At 40.9% G+C, this 17,084-nt stretch overlaps 1 protein-coding gene across 6 annotated transcripts in view; it reads left to right on the forward strand.

Moving 5' to 3' along the window:
* The first annotated feature begins 1,466 nt into the window (after window positions 1–1,466).
* Window positions 1,467–17,084, forward strand: part of SIPA1L1 (signal induced proliferation associated 1 like 1) — a 221,629-nt gene continuing 206,011 nt past the window's right edge. For 2 of the 6 annotated variants that reach the window (XM_082058408.1, XM_082058414.1), the window contains exon 1: window positions 1,472–1,589. The gene's annotated coding sequence lies outside the window, so the exon portion shown is untranslated. Of the gene's footprint in view, window positions 1,590–2,097; window positions 2,268–12,176; window positions 12,291–17,084 lie in introns of those variants that run through there. The other 4 variants (XM_082058409.1, XM_082058412.1, XM_082058411.1 and 1 more) reach the window with 4 other exon arrangements.

A 17,084-nucleotide genomic window follows, 5' to 3' on the forward strand; every position in this document is an offset into this window, starting at 1 on the left:
GACTATAAGCCTGTTTGGACTTTTCTTTGTAAGAGTGGAGCTAGAGCTGCCATTAAAAAACTTTTCATTTATGTAAAATATGCCGAGCTTTTCAGATGGGTGATGTAAGATAAATGTATTTAAATACCAAAAATGTTCCAATCTATTTTTCTGGATTTCTAATTATCTTTTTTTTTTTTTTTTCATGCCAGAGCAGCACTGGAATTGGTTCTTCATCCATCCAGAACATTCCTTCTGCTCAGCATGATGAGATGGGGAGTGTTTTTGTGACCCCGTAACACCTGCAGGAGTCATGACCTCAAGCTGGGGAACCTCTAAGGGAGTGATTGCACTCTGGAAATCCACCCAGGTATTTTTACAGTACCTAACACTGTGGTATTTAAAGATCAGTAGTAAAGATCCATTGGGAACATCTTCAGAAGCTTGCAAGCCATTTGGATATGTATTTTTGGTGGTCTTTGCTGTCCAGACATTCCTGGAAAGTGGACAGGGGCGAAGCTAATGTCTCGGCAGTGGAGCAGCTGCTCACCACGGCTCCATTGCTCTGGCCATCGCTGTGCTGCACACTGCTGGAACGTCGCCAGCCCAAATCAGAGGTGTTTTCTGGAGTGTCCTAATTTCAGAGGCAGCTCAGGGAAAGCTTCACTTACTTTGGTTGAACTGAGATTGTTAACATTCTGTCAAGCCAAGGACAATAACGACAACCAGCAGAATATTCAGAAAGGCCCACCCACAGCTGATCTTGTTCAAAATGTGGGCCATTTGCAAACAGACCGGTGTTCCTGCAGAACAAGGGGTGATGATGATGCATGCTTTTTTATTTTTTCCATGTGCCTACCCATGCCATTAATTAGTTAACTATGGTGAATACCTAGAGAAATTAATTAATATTACTTTCACTGTCATTAAAAGAGTTCCATGTATACTGTCTGTACAGTACTAGAGGGTTTTGCCCATGTGTCAGCAGCTACAGTGATGTCCTCCCTATAGCTCTCCAGGAAGCTGGGATTTGATCTAATGATCAAAAAGAAAAAAAAAGAGCATTTTAATGCAAAAAGTTCTGAGAAGTGCAACACTAAAGTGTATTCGGCATGCCCCGAAGAGTCGAGTTACCGAGCCTGCACATACAGGTCGCTGATACGAGTGACCTTGGCTCTGTATCCAGCCCACGGCTGGTTCCGTGAGCGCTGCTCCGCCCGGGGCAGTCACGCACCACAGCGCCGCTGCCCGCGGCACCTCAGCGCCCCGGCTCCCGCCTCCAAACTCACAGCGACCCCGCGGGGCAGGCGGGCGGGGCGAGGGCAGCTGGAGCGGAGCGCGCCCGGCGCAGGCCGCCCGCTAGGCCGAGCGCTTGGCCGTTGCTATGGGAACGCGCGCGGGGCCCCTCGGCCCCGCCCCTCGCTGTCGGAGCGCGGGCGGCGGGGCAGCCACTCTCGCGAGAGCTGCGGCGGCGGTGGGCGGGGCCGAGCGGAGCGGAGGGGTGGAGTGAGCTCATCCCGGGCGCGGGCGGGAGCGCCGCGCAGCGCAGCAGAGCAGAGCCCGGCACAGCCGAGCGGAGCTGAGACGAGACACCGCGGCAACTTTGTTGGGTGAGTTATGAGCGAGACCGCCGAGCCGGGGCGGGCGGCGTGCTGTCCCCCTTCTTCCTGCCGCCTAGCCGTGCCGCCTAGCCGTGCCGCTCACCGAGGGGGTGTGTGGGTGGGTGTGCTTGAGGAGAGCGGCCCCCAGCCCCGGGGCGGCGCGGCCCCCTGCCCGCCAGCCGGCGCCCCGGGGGTGACGGGGGCGCGAGGAGGCGCTGGGGGCCCGACGGAAAGTGGTCTGCACAGCCCCCCGCCGCCGCAGCGCCCGGAGCCCCGCTCCTCTGCCGGGCAGGGGGCGTCCGGCCCGTACACACCCGGGGCGGCGGGGGCCCTCCGAGCCGCTGCCCGGGGCGTCCCCCCGCCTTGCCGGCAGCCCCGGGGCGAGGGCGGGTCGGGCGCGGGTCTCTCCGGAGCGAGTCGAGCTGGGTGCTGTTTTCCGGATTTGTGTCTTTTTCTCCTCAGGAAAGGCAGCCCGGAGCGGGAGCAGCGCGGGCGGGCGGCCGGAGGCGGCGGTGAGTGGCGGCCGCTCCGTTCCGTTCCGCGCCGTGCCGCTCCGTGCCGCTCGGCGGCGGCTCCCGCGCTGCCCGTCCCCTGCGGAGGCGGCCGCCGCCGAGGGCGCGCTCCCCCGCGGGCCGGGAGCGGCGCGCTGCCGGCGTTCCGGGCTCGATAAATAACTTCTTCGGCGCTGTAAGTTGTACTTCAGCCTCGTTTCTTTCTTTACTCTCTATGGCTAGCGGGGGGGTGTGTAGTCGTGCTGTTTTTGTTCTGAGCCGGTGCTGAGACCACGGTAATGATAACAATTAGGTGATTGGGAGGCAATGCCGATGGGGATGTTCTGAAAGCTCAGCTCATGAAAGAGGGGGTGGAGGAACAAAGTGTTTGCGGGTGGTTGATTTCTTCACTAGTAGCTTGGAAAAGTGGAAAAACGGAATGCCTTAAACTGACACTTATTGAGAGGGAGGAGGAGATGTTGGTGGAGAAGCAAGGAAGGATGGAAGAGAAAGGGATAGCCTTCCTCAGCTGAGTTTGTTTGCTCTTCCCCTGTTTTATGTGGCGTGAAGTCTCGATATTGATGTTCTCGTGCTATATGTAAAAATAACTATTGTTTGCATTGAGTAACTCGGTTGCAACTTCAGTTTGTTTAATGAGTTCACTCATTCATGTCTGGTAAAGCAGTGATACAATATGAGAATTGCTCAACTTAATGAAGATCTCCTTGTATAACCTTGGCCACAAGATCTGCCTGCTTTAGGTGGAGGCGGCATGATTTTTACCCAAAGAAGAGTACAGGGGCATTTTTGGGATAATGTTGTTTATGAAATCGCTTTTAAAAATTTTATGTGCGAAATCGCTTTTAAAAATTTTAGCAATGATACTTTAATGAACCCGTTACTGCATGCTGAATGAAGTGCATCTGTGAGCACGGAGCCTTAGTTGGTAATACAATGCAAATTTGTTTTCAGAGTAAAGGTGTCAGATTTCATTAGGTTCCAGATCTGTATGGTTGAACCAAGATTGACGTTTTCTTTAGAAAGCAGTTCTTTCATGGTGGTGTTTTGATTGAGGTGGGTTGTTTTTTTTTTTTTTTACTAGTTAACTATGGGAATGAAGCATTAGTTGTCTTTTATTTAAGGCATAAACCAGTTTTGTAAAAGAGAAAAGAGTCTCTCCCCCCCTGGTTTTTGCCTGTTGTCACTGCAAGTGCTAACTGGAGAAAGAGTTTGGTTGTTATTTATTTGGAAGATATTACTGGGCTAACCTCTCTTGTCCTTCAGCTGGAGTGGTGGGAGAGACAAGTGAAAGCACTAAGATAGAAGTTTGTGGCAGTTGTAATCACAGAGATCTATAAGTTGTATTTCACTCTCTTGGCTTTCATACCTTAGGCCATCAGATGCCACACCAGTTATTAATCCAGAAAGAGTGTGGGAACTTCAGATTTCTTTTTTTTCTTGGTTATAAAAATGCATATGTTTGATTTAGGTAAACCAAAAAAGAAAAGTTTCATGATTGAATTCTTTATGTAAATACTATGTCCCTACTTTATTAATAGGTAGCTAGGGACAGAAGATTTTTTTTTCATTCTTTAACAGGATTTATTTATGGCCAGTTGATTAAAGGAGTGCACTTAGTTGCTCAACAGTGTATTAAGAAGGTATTATTGATGCTAATAAAATGCTTAGTTTTAGTGTTGCTACTTTCAGTTGTGGTTCATAGAACCACTTAGCTCATGAAGTTAGAAGCAAAATGGGATGTCAGCTCTGTTGTAGGGCTTCAAAAGTTGCTTGACTAAAAAGGTGAGCAGGTGTAGAGGTAGGCACTGTCACAGAACTGTGACAGTATGGAGCTGCAGTAAGGAATAAAAACTTAATAAATACACATGTAATTCATAATCTACTTTTTCTATAATAAAATGTATGATGGTTATTTCACCCATGCATAATTGGGTAGGTTTGAAGATCTCTCCTTTCCCCCCCACCCCGATTCCATGTTTATCTGAAATGTTATTTTAATGTTTGGGATTAACTTGTGAGTAGCTGTTGTTTTAAAAACCATGGCCTCTTCCCCCCACCAGGTTTTCAAGGAGATATTTTTTTTTTTTTATCATGCTTATAAGCATTCTGCTGCTGCTTTGGGTGTTTTGTTCTTATGTAGCTCTTTTTGTCCTCTCAGTTTCATAACTGTGTCTCAAATACATTCTTTAAAATGTCTATTTCAGAATTATTAAGTCTGCCACTATCAACACATCTTTTATTTCTAAGACAGGAGAACAAAACCTAAATTAAGAACATAAAATACTCTTAATAGTTATTTTGAATTTTAGTAAGGTCGTGTTCTGCCAGTTAAGGAGGATTATTTTGAATATACATTGGGAAAATGAGGGGTAGGCTAGTAAGAGGTTGAGGCCCATTTGAATTTCTCTTCTGTTCCTCTATCTGTTTTGTCCTATAGCATGCCATGTCTGTTCTAGAGAAGAAAAAGGAACAGTTTTCTCTGTATCAGTAGTTTAATCCCTTCAGCAAGGGGGTTGCTGCAAGCTATGAAGTTCTAGCAGCTACCGGTTGGAAATCCTGAGTACCCTACTGGAGTAAAGCAGCAGACCTTCTGCCTGCATCAAAATTTCAGTCATACAAGTTGGTTTCCCTAATTCTGACATTTTTAGAGGTTTAAATTTATTCTTGTTGACCTTAAGTGTTGGCTAGTTGGCAAACAATTTTGATTTGTTGTTTCCTTGGCTTTCTTAGCTTCAGGCAGATTCCTTTTATTCCTCAGCAGCTCCTTAATTTAAATATTTTAAAAGTCAGTAAGATATTATCCAGTTATCTGTTAGTATCGTTTTATATCTTTGCTTTGTTTACTTAACTATCCATCTTTTAGATTTTTATTTTATTAATTTATTCTGACACCCGTTCGTTTAACTTGTTAATAAGTTATGACAGAAATACAGCAATACTAAGTGCAGCTACTTGTTTCTTTTATCAGTATAAATTTATATATTCTAGGTGAGGCTTCTGTTGGTTTGGCATGTAAAATTAATTGTATGTTAAGTATCTGTGAGTGGGGGAAAAATGTTGTAATGTTCTGTGTTTTATGTTTCCATGGAGATATGACTTCAGTGACTTGATTTCAAGTATATCCCTCTAAACAGCAACTTTAAAATAGTCTAAGCTTTATATTTCACTGAACTCAGTTTAACATTGGAATGAAGACTCTAAAGCGGGAGGTTTCAAAGTAAGATTTTATGGGCCTATGACAGCTGAGATATTCTTTATTTAATGAAAGGCAATCAATATTTTCTGGCAGTGGAATATTATCAGCAGTTGTTAACTGAAGGCACAGTTGTAAACCTGCAGAATGTGGCCATGGGTGAGGCTGAGTGACAATAACTTAATGGTTTTGACTAATGATCTTTAATCCTTACACAGTTGGCAGTGCAAGACTAACACAGTCTTGTCACAGTTTTGGTGTTAGCTTTGGTAGTAGTTTTGTACTCTGAACTTTGGGAAATCCTTTAGGAGTCACAAAGGCACTAGAATTCATTGGTTATTTGACTGTGTTTTTGGACATGAATTAGAAGATAAAGTGGTTTTACAAGCCTGGTTTTGCATGTATAAAGCTAAATTATGTCATTGCCTTAGTCTCTTTAATTTTGACTTCTGTGGCACCAGTTTGCTGGGTGGGTTGTTTGATTTAGATTCCGCCACGTGTGTTTTATGCTGAGACTAAGCGTTTACAAGTCTTTGTTTTCTTTATGGAAGCATGCTTCAAGGAGCACTTCATTTGAATGTGGTAACATAACACTTTTCATGATCTCGATAGTTGGTGAATTGTGTGATCTCTAACCAAGTATTTGTCAGTGTTTCAGAAGTGTGAGTGTATAAGTGGATCCTCTCTTGAAAACTTGTGTTTGATTAGTAGATCAAAGTAAATCGTGACTTTGTCTATTCGTACTAGTTAATCTCATGTCGGATGCTGTGGCTCTTGTTCCCTGCACAGCAGATGGAGGGATGCCTGTTTTGAAGAGAGACATCAAGTTCCTGACAAATACATGACTGTACAGAACAACTTTTCTGAATGTGGGTTATTTAAAACCATAATACAGAAAGAAGAGTTGTTACTGGGCGTAGTGGATCATGCTTAGGCCTGAGAGGCACTTTCAAATTATTTGTTGATGCTTTAATATTCTTTTGGCTTTTGTCTCAGACTCTGTAGAAAGGGAAGGGTGCTTTATTCAGATGGATGTTAAAGATTAGTGAAGTGCTTTTTGAAAACCAAGTTTTGTTTCATAAATTGTCAAAATTGAAACTACTGGCATATAGCATACAGTTGTTTTAAAGTTGGATTGTTCTTCATTGTTCCCTATGGTTTACCTTCAGTACTTGAAAACATTTTGGTGATTTTTTTTCGATTTTTGTGTTGATTGTTTACTTCTTGAGAACTTTTTTTTACCTCTAAGTACTCATTTAGACCTTGGAGAGACTGGTTTTTATGCAAATGTTGAACTTGTACATAAATGTGGACTTTTATCTTAGTGAAAGCATTTCATGTTAATCCTGAAATGTATCTTATTTTTTGCAATTGATGATGTTACAGTGGATTAAAAACCTCAGCTAGCCAAAATCAGCAGAAAGCAAGCTCTTATTCCAGCCTGTTGGAAAGCACAGGTCAGAAGTTGAGTGTAACTTGGGAGAAGTTGCCTGTTGAATCTGCTTGGGAGACTTAGTTATATTTAAAATACTTGGCTGGCATTATTTTGTGAATTTTCACTATTTAATTTCTGGGTGGGGGGAATTGCCAAGCATCTTCCTTTGCTCTGTAGCTCGCTTTGCTGCCTGTCTCTTTGCAGCGGACAGTGGGGTTCCAGGAGGTGCAAGGGCTGCCCTTGTAGCACAGCTTTGCTCTCTGAATTTCTCGAGTCACCATGCATTTTAGAGCACTGTCAGCTAAACTGGTTGTCTTCTGACCTTTTAATTCAAATGACAGGCTTACTGTATGCTGATGGGATGTGAAAATGGATTAATACAGAACTTTCTTTAATAGTAGCAGATAGTATCTGTCAAACAACTGCTGTGGTGGCAGAACTTTCTGTATGCCGGTTGTTCACGTCAGCAGCTCTGATAGATATCTTGCGTTTTCTTGTTGGTGGTAATACAGACAGCTCTCTTTAGAGAGTTAGATGTTTTTTAAACACCTACGTTTGTTGGTTTGACCTGAAGTTGCGTAGCCCTGAGAACATTTTGATGTTGTTCTTGCAGCTTTTTGAGATTACTGAAGTTGTATTTTTGTATTGCCTGTTTTTTTTTTTTTTGGTCTTGTAATAAGCTACTGGTCTTCATGCTCACTCAGCATGGTAACTTCATACTGTCATATGAAGTATTTGGTGCAGGTCCATGATGGCTGGTGATTTACAAGAGAGATTATAGTTTTCTGCTTTATAACTATTTTCCCCTTTCTTTCTGGTTCAGAGTGCTTCTTTCCTTCATCTGACTTCTGTATAGCTCTCTGTGTGTTTGGCTTTGTCACTTGGTCTTACACTGGCAAATAATTTGGCAGAGTAGAATTGGAGCTCTGGCTGAAGGTGGGGGTGGCGAGTCTCCCAGATCAACATTGTTAATATTTCAGTAATTTTCCTTTAGACAGAATGTAGTCTGGCCTCCTAAATTGTATGTCCCTAACACAGATGTAGTTTGTTGGTTTGGACGGTTATGACCATCAAGGGTCGGGCCAGGTTTGCTGAAGTTCTGGGGAGGAATTTCTAGCTTAGTTTCCTCTAGGAGGAATCCAGATTATGCAAACCAAAACCAAATGCTGGTGTAGATACAGTTCAAAGATCTTTTAAAAATGAATGCCATCCTCGTAGCGTGTTTTTTTTTTTTTTTTTCTCTTAACGTAAACCAGTTTTACTTTGGTGTCCAGCTCCTGTCATGTCTTCTGCTTGGTTAGCAGTGCTGCCACCCATGTCAGTTTTTCATGGCTTCCTAGTGCTGGCTCTCAGGTTGCAAACCTGCAGCAGGAAACCCTATTTCCTTTATCTGTGGGCCGGCAAGAAAGGAGGGTTATTTATTTTTGCACGCGAGGAAACCTGCGCTTCTTGAACACTTATATTTTGGCAGGTCCAGAGCACAAATTTGCTTTTGCTGAATAAACTGTGGCAAAAATCAGAATGTGTGGTGATTTTTTAAAAAATGTTTTTCCACATTTCTGAAATGCAACATGATTTTATCTCCGTGTTTAAAAGAAAAAAAAATACAATGGGTGAAGAAACTTAAACTGTAGGCTTAAATGTGTTACTGTTACACAAAAGTCATTACAGTTCTTATCTCTGAACTATTTAAAGATCTCTTTATCTTTGCGGACAAGGCTTTTCACTTTCTGAATTACCCATCTGATTTAAAAAAAAAATGTTTTAAAAACTAAAATGTTTGATACTATTTTGGGAATATTGTTGCATGTGTTAGAAGACTATATGAGACTCCACCAAATAAATCTTAGAGGGCTGTCCCTGTTTCTGCTGGATGCTGTTTAGTGCTGCATAATTGGACAGAAGAAAGCTATGGCTTAACATACTCATGCCTTGAAAATAAACATATCTTTATGAATTACATGATACTGGCACTGAGCTTTTACTTTGCAAATGTATTTATCAGCTTATTGCATGACTCTTAATAAACTAGTTCAGTAGACTGAACTGTATTGATTGTAACAGCAGTTAAAATAGTGAAATCTGATGCCTTCCCCCAGCTTTTTAAAACGAACATTTAGAAGTGAAAAAAGATAGGACATACTTCTGTAAATCTGTCTATGTAGCTTGTCCTTTCCTTGGATTCTTTTTTTCCCACTCTTTCCCTTCTTTTGCAGTCCTTGAAGAAGGCAGTGTTGACAGAAAGTCAGTTTTAATTTCCCCCCCATTGACTTGTGCAGCATCTTGCAGGGTAGTCAGCATATTGTACTTGATGTAACTCTGGGAATTCCCGTGATGTCCCAAATCTGGTATTGTTTTTTGCATTGCCATACAGAGAGACAGTAGGAGAATTTTGCTAGGATATTTTTGTTAATATAAACAAAAGGAAAATGCTAATACAATCTTAAAACATGCCATTCATTCGAAATTGAAAAGGCCTTTTTGGGATTTTGAGCTCTGTGGGTTTTTAGGGCATGTCTGTGCAGTGAAATGAATGGCCTTTGGGACTGGAATGCTGCCTGACACGGACACTTCCACTTTGCAATTTGAACTGTGGGAGAAGCTCTATGGAATAATTTGAGAGCCATAAGTTAATTCTTGCCTTGTTGTACAATTGCCTTCCTATCTAGACGGAGCCAGGAGATCTGCAGAGCCACATCGGTGATTTTTTTTTTTTTTTCTTTTTGTAGTGTACTAAAATTGTCAAGGCTTTAAAAATTTTAATCCTGTACTGTTGTACTTCTATTTTTTGGCAGAGGACTTTTAATGTTAATTAAAATGCTAGATGACATTTGAGAACAGAAGAGGCTATTCTGTCTCCAAACAACAGCATTAGGATGGGGTGTGAATGTGCAACAGTGTGCTATATATTCCAGATTTTAATCACTTGTATAAATGTAGTGTTGATGCAGTAAAGACTTTCAAATTTGTTGGTAATTTAAAGCACATCTCCAGTAAAACAAAGGTATGATAATAAGCAGTAATTAAATGTTGCAAAGAGTGTTCATCACTGTTATTTTAACAGAAGTTAAGTCATTATCTGTTGATTGCTGGCATCATTAAATCTAAATTTTTTAGTATGCAAGTCAGTGCTTACATACCTGAGCAGCTCAACTGAGGTTTTTTGTTCTTGCATCATTGAAGTATATTTTTTACGCTTGGATCTTAAGTCTAATGACTTACCTCAAACTGCCAAGAACTTTATGCCTTCCAAGGCTAAGAGTGCAAATGTTGTGAATGTGGCCTTTAATTAAGAGATACAATGTGTCTTTTCTGAAAATTGAGGCAAGAGGAGCAGTCAGTTTCATTCACCACAATTTTGCAGTTGTGCAGAGCTGACCTCGTGAAAAGTAAGGGTTAGGGTAGCAAGGTAGACATTGCTTCTTGTACAGAATGCTCTGAGATAGCAAATATCTGAAGTGCTGGGGGAAGGAGGAGATTTTTGCCATTTCTTATTTTTTTCTAAACCTGCACTTTGCTTAAAAACAAACCCAAAGCAATTTATAGTAGTTGCTAAATATTTCCAAGTATGATACAGTCAAACTTTAGGTGACAGGTTTCTTCAGGTTCTTGAGTTGGGGGATTAAGTGATTTGGGGCTAAATAAGAGGCATCACAAACTGATAAAAGGAGAGAAATCAAGGAGCAGTTGAGGGAGGAATTTGTAGATACAATCCTAATTTCATCTTTCAGTTACACATAATAGGAAAAGGCAATTTTAATTAACAAGGGTCAGCCTTGAAGAAATAATTGATGAAACTGAGAACTAGGGGATTGCTTACTTGTTTGGAACAGGTTGTAAGGGAAGGTAGTGTTGTGAACATTAGGGAATCTGGGGAGGGTAATAACAGTAAGAATTTTTAGATCATTGACTATTTAGGTAGAAATAAATTGGTTCAGATAGGAGGAATTGTAAATCGTCGTAGTGTCGTTTGCTTTACCATTGTCAGTTTTTCTAATGTGGAGGACTAAAAGATCTTTGGCAGAACAATGATCTTCCATTTGACATGTTGTTAAAGCATCCAGAATAAGCATGACTTAGACTTACTTTCCAGTAGATAACAGTACTGAAAAAGCAGTTTTTTGTGTTTAAATATTGGAGCTGAAACTGTACAAACAAGTGAATTGTATCTTCTTTTTCTCCTTCTCCTGCCCTCTTTTTCCTGAGTGTTATAAATTAGGAAAGAAGGGTTCAAAGATGTCTCTGATTTTTCTAGTGTTAGAGAAGAACTGAAGATCTATTTGAAGAGAGGTGGGAGGAGAATCATTAGAACTGTATACAGATGAAGCTAAATGCTTCCAACTGTGACTGGTCTCTTAAATTTGAATCCTGCTTACCTTTGGAATGACTTGCTTTTTTTCAGGTGTTGCCAGAAAAGATGTCTAGAAGGAATTCTTACTTGAAACTTAGCTACAAATTAGAACTTCATTGCTTGTGACAGATAAGTACATGAGGAGTAGCATAGACAGTTGTACCTGGTTGTGTGGTCTTTTATATTCTTTTTTTACATGGGGGAAGAAAATGGCTTGTGGAACAGTGCTGCTCTATTACAGTAGCATTTTACAGGTGGCAACAACAACTCTTGGTTCTGTGGCAGTATGTGGGTGTTATGTGCTTGCAGGTAATTTAATGTTAGCATTTAATAGTACTTTTGAAAATGAAGTAGTTGTATGCATAGTATAATGCAAAACACCCTTAATTCTTCATTATGCTATTTTCTTGTTGCTGATAAAGGAGGTACAAAAACCTTTCTATCTTAGCAGTTCAAAGCAATTCTCCTGGGCAGAAAAATTGTCTTTGTAAAGGTGGTGGGTCTTTTTTTTCTTTTTTTAATGCTGTGTTAGTGCTGAGCGACTTTTCTGTTTGCACTGGGTTTCTGACTTTAAAATGTTGATAGCAGTATCTGTCTTGTTTGCTGTAGCCCTTCTTTGTTATCACTTTAGTACTCAGCTGAGTTGCCAAAAGCTCTCGAAATATATGGAAGCTTCAGTTTGGTTAGCTGTTTCAATAACGGCACCCTGGGTTGCAAAGCAATGTGTTGTGTTTATCCCTGTGTTCAAAAATTGGAATTGAAGATATAGGAAACTATTGAAGTGCCACTGCTATTCAGTTTAACACCTTGTTAATTAGTGCTGGATGTCACTGAGATGAACATATGCAATATTAATAAAACTACTTGTGAAATTCAACTGCTGACGTGATCTCATTGAATAGTTGTACTGAAAAGTTGCTTGACTCTTCCCCAGAAGAAAGGTAATTACAATGTGTCCCTTGGGAACAGATCATCTGGTCTCAGGTTGCCTCTTCTATGCAAGATGCTGATTGGTCAGAGATATGGCTGCTGGGACTGTTAAAATATCAGTATACAGCTTTGAGACTGCTCTCTTGTCAGGGCTTTTTCTTGTCTTGCGAACAAAAAACAGTTGTCCCAGTGTCATGATTACATGTGAGGGGAAGGCTGTTGCTTCTGGTAAAGTTAATATGATCTGATCGGCTCCTTTTCTGCTGATGGAAAGAAGGGGGATGTGTGGGTAAGGTTCTGTAAATTGCTTCTACTGGTGTTGGACAATAAGGCTGCAGGTAAAAAATTGCTTCTGCTGGTGGTAGAAGCAATTACATCTGGGATAGAGTTTGATTTCCTTACACCCCCCAGCTTAGTTTTGGACAATAATACTACCTAACTTGATTTAAAAAAAAAAAGGGGGGGGGGTGAGGGAAGTGAATCAAGCAGGATAATTACAACATTGACAATATGTAAGTATTTTATACTTATGTCTGTACTTCCATGGGCTGGAAAGGGCCAGAGCCCTAATCTGATATTTTAGGCAAAATGTGGAATCATGTACATAGCTAATGTGGTGCAGTGTAGTTGCATGATAATTGTGCTGCTTTGCATTGAGTGCACTCGACTTTACTCATTTATGGATACTAATGAGATTGTATTTTGATGTGACATTACAGTAATATCAGTGCCTCGCATTCATTCATTAGTTTACCTCATTGACTTTGTGAAATAAGGAAATGCAGATGCCCTTGAGCAAGTTGTTTTAATACATGCATGAGAAATCTGTAATAATGTTCAGAGCAGAAGCTGCCTTGGGCTTTAGATTTCATCTTTGTATGGACAAATATATTCATAACTAGCTGTGAAGCTGTACTGGAGACTCTTGAGCCAGCTCTGAGGAATCTAGGGGCTTTGTCTGCACTTGTCTGCAGCCTGTTTTCTGCTCTGAAGAGGGGCTCTGCATGGCTGAAACCCTTCCTGTTTGCTGGGAACAGCCCTTAGTCCTGTGCAATCTCCTGTACATCAATGTCTATTAATAAACTTGACGAAAACCATGCTGGAGCATGTGGTAACAGTTTACTGGTATGGACACTTGTGGATTAGTGCTCAAACCTGTGCACTGGCCTTACTTGATTTATTGTTATAGCTTTAGCTCACAGTGCCTACGTGGCATAATGCAACACTGCTGAGTTGGTGGCTTGCATCCGCATGGCATTTACTAGCAGTGGCACAGCATTGCGTATGAACTGACCAGCACAATGCTGTCCCCGAGCTCAGTAAGCCCTGCTGAAGGGGGAGGCTAATGTGGCTCTTGCATTTCTGGCTCTGGTGTTAGGCCAGCGTGTTTAGCTTAAAGGTCGGAAGATCAGTGTTGCCAATGTAATAGCTGGCGTGCTACAAATTAAAGTAATACTGGAATAGATTGCTTTTCATTTTAATTGCCTGTGAAATGTCCCTGTCTTAGTGAACTCTTACACATCTTGACTTCTAGGAATAGAGAATGAGATGGTCTATAAAACTACAAAAAGAATAAAATGGACTGCACACTAAAAGAGTAAATGAAATGTGTAGAAATTGTCAAATCTGAGGCCATTAAAATATATGTAAAGTATTCCTTTCTATCTGGATTAATATCTGGTGTGGGCTCTCAAATTGTTGTCAGGAAGAATTGTGTTCAGCAGTTACATGTGAAGTACTGCCTGGCTGTACCGCAGAGAATGTCTGTGCTGATGCTGTGCTTTCTGAGAGTCAGCCAATGTGCCTCATGTTGTCACTCCTGCAGGTTTTCCATTTAAGTTTTCGTGTAGTTCTAGCAAATGTGCGGATAGTGTTCTTTAGCTCAAAGCTAGCTCAAGTATCTGTGCTGCATGGCAGTCACTGCTGGGATTGCACAGTCTCTGTATCCTGGATTTCTGATAACAGATTTGAGGCAGGATTGCCCTCCAAGTTTTTGGTTTTCTGTAGAAATTAACTTGTGTGGTTATGCTCTGTGCATGCCTGCCTGTTTGCTTTTTTCCTCTCCAACACTTCTTCCGTCTCCTAAATATTTTGAATTCAAAGGCTGTTGTTCTAGCCCCTTATGCACACCTGAGGTCCAACAGGTTTTGTATGAAAGGACTGGGTGAGACTGAGCCAGTGGTGGCAAGAGATGCAGCATGCACAAAGGTCTTGTTAGTCGCCAAAGAAGCTGTGTGGTAAGCATAGTTGTGTGGGAGATAACCAGATTTGGTAGCTCCAGCTGAAGTAAGTATGACAGAAAGACTTGAAAGTACCAAGCTTTGTTATAATAGTTCATGTATAGACTTCTATCAGGTCTTCCTTCCAAAAAATAAAGTGCCAATGATGAAATGCTGTGGGGAGCTTGAAGTGAAATCTGTATTGAGACTGCTTAATAGTTTTGACAGTTAAGTGTCCTGTGAGGGCTTTTTTTCCCCTTCTCTCCAGAATTGTTCACAGTACTATGTGAACGGCTTTTGTGTTCTGTGTGTGTTGATGTGTGGTTCTTTGTTGTGTTTGTGGGTTGTGTGTGGTTTGTTTTTTGTTGTTTGTTTGTTTGTTTTATTGTGCGTTGAAGAAATCACTTCGTATCGAGGAAATGTTTTTCTTCAGCCCCTTATGTAGCTGTTATTGATGAAAAATGGAACATTGGTTACCAGTAGCTTTCTCATACCAGCTTTTTTTGAGAATAATCTTATCCAGGTGCTACTGAGATGTATGAGTGCTTTAAGGCCAGGCTCATCCTGCAAACATCCATCAGAGCAGCACAAACACAAATGGGATCCTGCTCTCTCACAGTCCTACCAATTCACTGTCTCCAGATGCTCCTGGCTTCCTCGCAGATGACTGGTGTTTACTGGCAAGTTACTTTAAGGCTTTGTTGAAAGGAGGTGATGTGATGGGTGTGAAAGATTTTTTTGTTCTTGCTTTTGCTTGTCTGACCAGCTAAAACTTTGGCATTTTTCTTGTCCAGATTCTTTCTGTTCTGTTTGAGAAGCCAAGCAGGTTGATTTGCTACCTAGTCAAGGGATTCAGAGACTAATTGTTCTGGTCTCTGGGAGACCATCCAAAGAGGACATCTGGACTCTGGGGAAAGATTTTATCTTCTGCACTTGCAACACTTTTGAGTGTTGGACAATAAGGCTGCAGGTAAAACAGGGTTTATAAAGATTTTTTTTTAAACTTGGGATTGATTACAAGGTAGGTTTGCAATGTGAGATATGTCCCTTTTTAGGGCGGCAAAACAAAGTGTTTATGTATATCAGAGAGGGGAAGTGTTTAAATAAGCTATGTATTGACCTAAGTTGGCTGTGACAGCAGCACCATGTGAAGCAGTAAGGGGGCCAGACTCCTCTCCTTGCTGTTCAGCCCTCCATTTCATCCTCTTGATCTCAGCAGCTGCCATAGGATGTGCAGTCTGGGCTCAGTAAGCTGTCATTGCTCCTGAGAGCAGAGATCTTTGATCCCTATTCTCTTTAAGAGTCGAGGACTGTACTAGTCTCTTCAGTTGCACTGACTATTTGAAAGGCTTAATACTAGACCATGAGGATTCATGTATTCTCTAGGATAATAACTTTTTTCATTTTTTGGGGGTGCCATGTTAACACAGATTTGCAGTTTAGGTGACAGCAGTCTGTCAAAAAGAATGAACCTTTTTTAGCCATTCAGCATCAATCAGCACTGGAGTGTTGGGCTGTAGAGCTGCTGCAACACATCGCACTTTTAACTTTCCTCTTGGTAAAAGGAGGAGAGAAAAATACTGCAGAATACTGTTAGTTGGTGGGAAGAGTACGTAATAACATTGGTTTAACAGTGCTACAAGCAGGGCTTTAGGACTCCCAATACTGGATAAAAAGTAAAGTGGTCATATGTAAAGTATTAATCTCATAAATTTTTTGTTTGCTTTAATTGAAGCAAAAATAAAATACATATCAGGTTGCAGCATGACTTATTTGCATTAGGCATTTTAGACCACTGTGATTTTATACTGGATTAGATAATAAGCACTTTCCTGCCACTGATACCAATTTGGTATCATGTTCTGGCACACTTGAACAAAGTCTCATTTGGCTCAAACTTACCCTGGTCAGTGATGTGATACTGCAGAGATTTGCTGTTAATGGTTGTGAAACCGCCACTTCATCTTCTCTAAATTCCTGACAAATTTATCTCTAGAAATGTTTGAGAAACTTTAATTTGGTTTTTTTTTGTGTGTGTGGTTTTTTTTTTTTTTAATTTGTAACTAGTAAGTAACTTCAAATACTATTTGTTTTTATTCAGTGTTTGAACGATTAAAGAAGTGATGCTCTTTGCATGCACTGTACAACCACTATTGCCTAGATTGTGGAAGGATGCTTTTAGATGTGGTAAACACTAATCTTCATTACGTTTATCTTAATTTTGTTCATTATCTATTCTTAATGTTATGCCAAAAACGAAGCCTGTTTCTAGTTTGTAAAAGGAGGGCAAGAAAAAAGTCCTAGTGAAGCAGATTGTTTCTTGAATTCTTTTAAATTTCCTTGATAGATATAAAACCACGAATCTTTTTATCTGCAGGATGTTTTTTTAAAAAAGGGGCCATTACAGGAAAAGCTTTTAATGGGATCATAAATGTTCAATTTGGATGTCTTATTAGACATGGCTTTGAAATGGAATCTCCTTCGGAAGGCATTTACATATTCAAAGTTCTCAGTAATTGACCTGAATCTACTAGGAGCTGCTATTTATGTTTCAAGACACGAATTGGTCTTATCTTTTAAAGTCTTTTGACCTTTCTTTGGAAAAAGGGGAAACAATCTGCTAAGGGTTGTGACTAAGTGTATTTTTTTTCCATACTCAAAAAATTCCAATAGGACATTTTCCAACAGAAGAGGAGATACTGAGGTTCGTAAGTAGTGTCATGGGTGCTACAGAATGTGTCTGAATCTCCAGTGTCAAAAAGTGCAAGGTGGGGGGATTTATCTGTTGTTGTAGCGGTGGGAAAGTTTTGACAAAATGTTTAAGGACACGGCTTTAGATTTCATTTTTAATTTATTTTGATCTA

The sequence above is a fragment of the Streptopelia decaocto genome (genome assembly GCF_964273445.1).
Source record: "Streptopelia decaocto genome assembly, chromosome: 7".
In the NCBI taxonomy this organism is placed as follows: Eukaryota; Metazoa; Chordata; class Aves; order Columbiformes; family Columbidae; genus Streptopelia; species Streptopelia decaocto.